At 46.4% G+C, this 5,987-nt stretch overlaps 1 long non-coding RNA gene across 1 annotated transcript; it reads right to left on the reverse strand.

Annotated features, from left to right (window-relative positions):
* Positions 1-243: 243 nt before the first annotated feature.
* Positions 244-1,813, reverse strand: LOC138361742 (uncharacterized). Its single transcript, XR_011227156.1, has 2 exons — positions 1,354-1,813; positions 244-966 (listed from the first exon to the last, which is right to left on the reverse strand). It is a non-coding gene; the product is annotated as an uncharacterized lncRNA (long non-coding RNA).
* Between the last annotated feature and the right edge of the window lie 4,174 nt (positions 1,814-5,987).

The raw sequence follows: 5,987 nt of genomic DNA on the forward strand, positions 1-5,987 counted from the left end.
TCAACGTCACACGTTCAGGGGATGCAGCTCCAACACTTAGCCTCGTTGTCACGTGCACACACCCACTCGAGCCGCTGTGACTCCCCACTCTCTCCTTATGAGATATGATCTCCTCAATCCCCCTATGACTTACCAGTATTACCTCCTACCCTGTCCACAGCAGTGGTTCATGGTTCTTCCTCTCTCTCTCTCCTTCTTTACTACCTCCTGGGAAGCCTCACTAGGACAAGGGCAAACACCAGCAAATTGTGACACATTTACTGAACAAAGCACATACACGATACATACACACATATAATAATAATGAATCCTATACTCTATAATATCCAAATCAGGTTGCACTCCAATACCATCAGAACTCTATTATCAGCTTATCAAGTGGTATCCCTACTCCTGGTTCACCACCTGGTACTATTAACCTCCTCAAGTTGGTCAAGCCCACACACTGTTGCACCATCAGCAAGATAACATATATATATAGAAAACCAGCATTTGAATGCAATAACATATACCAGTATAAATGTTCATTGATACTTCAATATAAGAAACTCCTTGACATAAGGATGCCAACAGTCACTCACCTCTCACTGCGTCTTGCACGCTACTGACAACCAAACACTATCAACTCCCTATAAGTAATCCACCAGAACTTCCCCTTCCACCTCTGGAAGTTCACAACCCTAATATCCTTAGGTTCTGCCGGGCTTCACTACCAGGATCCTCTGCAGCTCCTCCAGGCTGCTATCATGAAGTTTCCTTGAGCAACTACGGTGCTTCACCCTTCTGTTAGGTTCTTCCACAGCTCTCTTGGCTGCTACACCACCTCTACAGAAGCACGTGACACTCCTCTTCACTGCTGCTTCTCCTCACAGCTCGAGGTCCTCTGCTTCACTACCTTGGAGTCTCATCAGCTACTTCCTCTGCTGGCTTCGAAGTTCTCAGCAACTTCTTCCCCAAAGAACAAACCTGCAACCCATCGACACTCCAATAAAATGTTCCCCTTTAACACATAAACAAAAATAACCACACAATATGCTTGCCTCAAACCTCTATCTGTTCTCTACATACAGTGAGAGTGGACTCCCCCGTTTTGGGCGGGTCCATACTCCACCTCGCCTGGCGGCGTCCTCACTCACTGGGAGGGTCTTCCTCCGTCAAGAGCCAGGCTCCCTCAGTCTTCCGCCAGCGCTCAGAGGGGGCGGACGTCGCTCCGTGTTCCTCCCTCTCCACTCTCTTATTTCAGGCTTTCTGCCTTATTAAAACATGTCTAACCTATAAATAAACATTGCTACTGTCGCTGGGCACACGACCAACTACAAGTGATCACTATGAACTGGCGTTTATCGTGCTTACCACAGATTAATTGGTCGAGGGCGCTTTCCCTCTGACGGCGTCTGGTCAGGGCGCTCCACACAGCCCACAATAATGCTTCTGGGCGATTTAATATCTGCTCGTCGACCAGGACTTGAGACCACAACGTTCCCAGCTCGATTCCACAGCTGGTACGTCCGCACACTTCTCTTCTCTGCGAGATATATCACTAGGGGTTCCCTTCTGGCGGGAGCTCAAACGGAGCGCGGCTTCCCCCTGCGATGTCTGGCACTCAAGTGAGGTCAAGGTCCTCCGGAAGCGAGCCTCAAGCCTCCAGCAAAATGTCCACATCTCCTAGCCAGTCATTTATCTATTTTCTTCTGCATTGCCCATAATCTCAAACTGTTACACATATCCAACCAACCATTTTTCATATGGGTTATCACCTCAATATTTGCTAGACCTTCTAGTTAGGTCAGGCTTGCTGAATAACTCTCAAGAAGGGAGACTCGTTTCTCCTGTAGGCTGAGATCATAACACATAAGAACAGCATTCAGGAACCTGTGTAAGGAATCATTCAGAATCTTGTATACCAGATATGTGAAACCAATCCTGTTGTATGCGGCCCCAGCATGGAGCCCATATCTTGTCAAGCACAAGACGAAGCTAGAAAAAGTCCAAAGGTATGCCACTAGACTAGTTCCAGAACTAGGAGGCATGAGTTACGAGGAAAGGCTGCGGGAAATGCACCTTACGACACTGAAAGACAGAAGAGTAAGGGCTCTATCAAATCTACATTTGAAACTGTGTATGGAGTCAGCCTCCACCACATCACTGCCTAATGCATTCCATCCGTTAACTACTCTGACACTGAAAAATAAACACTTAGCCCTCCTCTTTTCCCCCCTCCCCTTTTCCCCTCCCCCTCCCCAATTTCCGCAATATGGAGGACCAGACACATGGAGAGCAAAGCTGTTGGACGTGGCATCAAGAAACTATCTCAGTCAACACGTCAAGTGACCGACAAGAATGAGAGGAGAGGACGAACCAGCCTTGCTTGATCTGATATTTACTCTAAATGAGTCGGATATAAGGGAAGTTAAGTTGGAAGCCCCTCTGGTAATGAGTGATCATAGTGTATTGTGCTTTGAGTACCTGGTTGAGCTAGGAATTATCTCCCCAAAAAAGAACTGGGAAACAAAGGGCTGGCGTACCGAAAATGAAACTATGAGATGAATAAATTCCTTAGGGATATACAACGGGGCACAGAACTCAGAACCAAGTCCGTACAAGACATGATGGACTATGTCACCAAAAAGTGTCAGGAGGCTGTAAGCAGGTTTGTCCATGCCCGACAGAAAAAAACAGAGAAGCAAAAGAAGAACCCATGGTTTACTAGGGAATGAATGAAAGCAAAGGAGCTGAACAAAAAAGCATGGAGGAACTTCCGTAATAAGAGAACAGCTGAAAGTAGAGAGATACCAGAGAACCAGGAACGAGTATGTTAGTGTAAAAAGAGCAGCTGAGAAAAGGTATGAAAATGATATAGCTAACAAAGCCATGACCGAACCAAAACTATTACACAGTCACATCAGGATGAAGACAACAGTGAAGGAACAGATGATGAAACTTAGGATGGGTGAGGACAGGTACACAGAGAATGACAAAGAGGTGTGTGAGGAACTCAACAAAAGGTTCCATTAGGTCTTTACAATAGAACAAGGAGAAGTCACGGCGCTAGGAGAGGTGGCAGCAAACCAGGCGACCTTGGAAAGGTTCGAAATTACAAGAGATGAGGTCAAGAAGCACCTATTGGAGCTGGACGTGAGAAAAGCTGTTAGGCCAGAGGGAATTTCACCATGGGTATTGAAAGAGTGTGCAGGAGCACTTTGTTTGCCACTCTCCATAGTGTATAGTAGGTCACTGGAAACGGAAGACCTACCAGAAATATGGAAGACTGCTAATGTAGTACCAATATACAAAAAGGGTGACAGACAAGAGGCACTGAACTACAGGCCAGTGTCCTTGAATTGTATACCATGCAAGGTGATGGAGAAGATTGTGAGAAAAAACCTAGTAACACATCTGGAGAGACGAGACTTCGTGACAGCCCATCAACATGGGTTCAGGGAGGGAAAATCTTGCCTTACAGGCTTAATAGAATTCTACGATCAGGTGACAAAGATTAAGCAAGAAAGAGAAGGGTGTGTGGACTGCATTTGTTTGGACTGTCGGAAAGCCTTTGACACAGTACCCCATAAAAGGCTGATGCATAAGCTGGAGAAACAGGCAGGAGTAACTAGTAGGGCGCTCCAGTGGATTAGAGAGTACCTAAGCAATAGGAAGCAGAGAGTTACAGTGAGGGGGTGAGACCTCAGATTGGCGTGAAGTCACCAGTGGATTCCCACAGGGCTCTGTACTCGGACCTATCCTGTTTCTGATATACGTAAATGACAGAGGGTATAGACTCATTCCTCTAAATGTTTGCTGACGACGCCAAAATTATGAAAAGGATTAAGACAGAGGACAGCTTGAGGCTTCAAGAAAACCTGGACAAGCTACAGGATTGGTCGAACAAATGGTTGTTAGAGTTTAACCCAAGCAAATGTAATGTAATGAAGATCGGGATAGGAAGCAGAAGTCCAGATACAAAGTATCATTTGGGAGATGAAATACTTCAGGAGTCAGAGAGAAAGACCTGGGGGTTGATATCACGCCAGACCTGTCCCCTAAAGCTCATATCAAGAGGATAACATCAGCGGCATATGCCAGGTTGGCTAACATAAGAACGGCCTTTAGAAACTTGTGTAAGGAATCTTTCAGAACATTATATACCACATATGTCAGACCAATCCTGGAGTATGCGGCTCCAGCATGGAGTCCATATCTAGTCAAGCATAAGACTAAACTGGAAAAGGTTCAAAGCTTTGCCTCTTGACTAGTACCCGAGCTGAGAGGTATGAGCTACGAGGAGAGACTACGGGAATTAAACCTCACTTCGTTGGATGACAGAAGAGGTATGGGGGACATGATCACCGCATTCAAGATTCTGAAGGGAATTGATAGGGTAGAAAAAAACAAGCTATTTAACACAAGGGGCATACGCATAAAGGGACACAGGTGGAAACTGAGTGCCCAAATGAGCCACAGAGATATTAGAAAGATTTTTTTTAGTGTCAGAGTGGTTGACAAATCGAATGCATTAGGAAGTGATGTGGTCGAGGTTGACTCCATACACAGTTTCAAGTGTTGATATGATAGAGCCCAATAGGCTCCCGAACCTGTACACCTGTTGATTGACGGTTGAGAGGCGGGACCAGAGGCGGGGGTTGAGCCAGAGCTCAACCCCCGCAAGTACAATTAGGTGACTACAATTAGGTGAGTACACACACACACACACACACACACACACACACACACACACACACACACACACACACACACACACACATGCGGGACCAAAGAGCCAAAGCTCAACCCCCGCAAGCGCAAATAGGTGAGTACACACACACACAGCTCAGGAAGCTGTACACCAGTACTGGGAAGACGGGACACCACGTGCGTAGCTCTCATCCTGTAACTACACTTAGGTAATTACCAGTAGATTGACAGATGAGAGGCAGGACCAAAGATCCAAAGCTCAACCCCCGCAAGCACAACTTGCTGAGAACACACACACATTAAAGAACCCACACTTTCCTGCCACGAATCGAGACGAAAAACTAAATCATGTTTAAATATGCAGCCCCAGCCTCCCGGGGCGCCAGAGGCCCCCCCCCCCCCTCTCACAATCACCTCTGGAGGGTATTTAGCTCGCTGCGTTTGTCTGTGGCTTTCGTTATGAATTAGTCTCCATCTTGTCCCCGGAGAGATCGTCTCGTTACTGTTAATGTGAAGCCTTTGCAGCACGGCTGCCATATTACAGCAAGTGTGATGAGAGAGAGAGAGAGAGAGAGAGAGAGAGAGAGAGAGAGAGAGAGAGAGAGAGAGAGAGAGAGAGAGAGAGAGAGAGAGAGAGAGAGAGAGAGTGCACAGACTGTTTATGCAAATATATCAGGCCATGAAAAAATATTACTTCCCTATTTGGCCTTTGAGGATAGAAGAGAACAGGATATTAGAGCATATTAAGGCTCTCACCACATACTGCCGGACTGAGAATCCGGGAAGAGAATTTCCCTGATATGGAGTAATGGTGAACCTAATCTTGCTACTTTCACCATGGCCGCAACTACATTTATTGTCACCAACACATCACCCACTAGTAACTTTCACCTACCACCGTCATAATATCGTCTGCTAGCACCAACAAGCTTCTAAATCTTAAGGACATATCACCTACTAGTAATGCTCCTAACATCTACCACCGTCACTATAGAATCTGCAAGCAACAACAAGTCACTAACTCACAACACCAAGTCACTAACTCACCACAACACCATCACACCCACATCACAACTTGGTGGCGCAGTGGGAACCTATTCGCCTTGCGGGCCACCGATTTGCTATGGGTTCATGCCCTGGCCGGAGAAGATTGACTGGCTGATAATTCTTTTTTTAACTGTTCGCCCCTGTTTACCCAGCAGTAACTGGTTTCAAACCGATAGCAGGGCCGTGTTCCAGGGAAAAACTATTAGGGTAAGGCTCATCATGACCCATGTGAAGGGAAAGCTCTCAGC

The sequence above is a fragment of the Procambarus clarkii genome, chromosome 8 (assembly GCF_040958095.1).
Source record: "Procambarus clarkii isolate CNS0578487 chromosome 8, FALCON_Pclarkii_2.0, whole genome shotgun sequence".
NCBI lineage: Eukaryota > Metazoa > Arthropoda > Malacostraca > Decapoda > Cambaridae > Procambarus > Procambarus clarkii.